This window comes from Misgurnus anguillicaudatus, unplaced genomic scaffold (assembly GCF_027580225.2).
Source record: "Misgurnus anguillicaudatus unplaced genomic scaffold, ASM2758022v2 HiC_scaffold_52, whole genome shotgun sequence".
Taxonomy (NCBI): domain Eukaryota; kingdom Metazoa; phylum Chordata; class Actinopteri; order Cypriniformes; family Cobitidae; genus Misgurnus; species Misgurnus anguillicaudatus.
This window is the reverse complement of record NW_027395302.1, coordinates 2,452-3,648: the sequence shown is the minus strand read 5'-3', so window position 1 is coordinate 3,648 and position 1,197 is coordinate 2,452.

Below are 1,197 nucleotides of genomic sequence, written 5' to 3'. Positions count from 1 at the left end.
GCAGATAAAAGTACGTTTGGGATTATCATAATCTGAGGAAGACTATCTATGAATGTATAATACTTTGTGTAGGTGGTTTACTTTGAGATTGCTCACTGCAAAACTGATTTGCAGCCTTAATTTTTTTGTTGAATCAACTCAGATTTACAAGTCATTTCAACTTACTATTATTTATCTTGGCTAGAGATGAGCTGTTATAACTATAGATGAGTTGTTATAACATATTTTATAAGTTATAACAACTCATCTCTTGAAAAGATAAATAATAGTAAGTTGACATGACTTGTAAATCTTGTTTTGTTGATTCAACAAAAAAATTAAGGTAGCAACTTTTTACAGTGTGCAAATATAAATCAATATAAAATATTGATTATTAAATTATACAAAAGTATGGTAAATATGTGGGCCCAAAAAAAGTTTAACAATTTTAAACTTTTTTATAATATAATAGGTCAATAACAAAACAAAGTCCAAAAAAGTATTTTAAAAAAATCTTAATTTAATTTGTTTATTTTAATTTTAATTTTTGTTACAATATTTTTATATCCCCCCAATATTTTTAAATTGTAAAATCATATAAGTTGTACCACCTGATCTATTTACCAGATTAGGTTTAATGCCCTCCCTTCTGATTCTTTGTTTATTTGATAATGCCATTTAAAATTATAATTTTGAATATAGTTTGAAAACAACTTTATCATAAGACATTTGAGAACAATCATTAATTTAAAATTGAATAAAAGTTATAGACAACCTTAGCTTGCTTTTATTAAAACTAAATTATTAGCTAAATTATTAACTTTATTTTAGCTCAAATTAATAATAAAATTATTTAGCTTAATGTTTTTTTTTTTATTTCTAAGGGGCATTTTAACAGTTAACAGTTAATTTACATTTAACAGATTTCTGCTTGGATGCTGGTAAGCTTTTGCCTCTGATATCAAATTCATAAATATACTTTATAAAAACATTTAAAATGTGTTTAATAAAATAGCATTTTTTTTCTTGTTTTACATTGGTTGTACCACCTGACACAGAAAGAGTACCAGTCTACTCATTACATTAATGTGGCAAATTTTTCAGTATTTGAGAGAAATCTACACATTTTTCATTTAGCCATAAAGACACCTGGGGTCGATATCATGTTTACTGTTCATACCTGTTAACTTCTTAATAAAAGGGCCATGATTGTGGTTG